Raw genomic sequence first — 522 nt, forward strand, 5'->3', positions numbered from 1 at the left:
CCTGGATGGAAAGGCAGAAACAGGGTGAGTGAGGTGATATCACGCACTGTATTCTGCATCTTTATTCCTCCCTATGCCAAAACTGTTGCTGCTTATTGTGCAGACTTGCCTAGAGACTTGGGGCTGTTGAATTAGCAGAATTAAGCAGTCAACCTGGTTATTTGGGGTATTTTATAAGTCTCTGTAATGTCACCAGTGTAATTCCTGTCTGCGGTGGGGAAAAGGGCTTCCAGAAGAGGAAATTTTTGTGGATAAGATCAATATCATTCAGAATAAATGGGCTGTTTGTTCTGTCCTGGCAACAAAAACAAACAAACAAACAAACACAGCAACAACAAAAACCCACCCAAAAACAAAACCAAAAACCACCAGAAACCATGAATTACTACTAGCATTTTGAAAATAAAATTGGAAATAAAAAGTGAATCACAGAGAAAGAAGTTAATTATGTGTGCAAAACCCCTTCAGTATTCAAACAACCTTGAATGTGAAAAAGGGCCACCTCTCCAGGTCTGAAGGGAA

This window comes from Corvus brachyrhynchos, unplaced genomic scaffold, assembly GCF_000691975.1.
Source record: "Corvus brachyrhynchos isolate BGI_N302 unplaced genomic scaffold, ASM69197v1 scaffold187, whole genome shotgun sequence".
Classification (NCBI taxonomy): Eukaryota; Metazoa; Chordata; class Aves; order Passeriformes; family Corvidae; genus Corvus; species Corvus brachyrhynchos.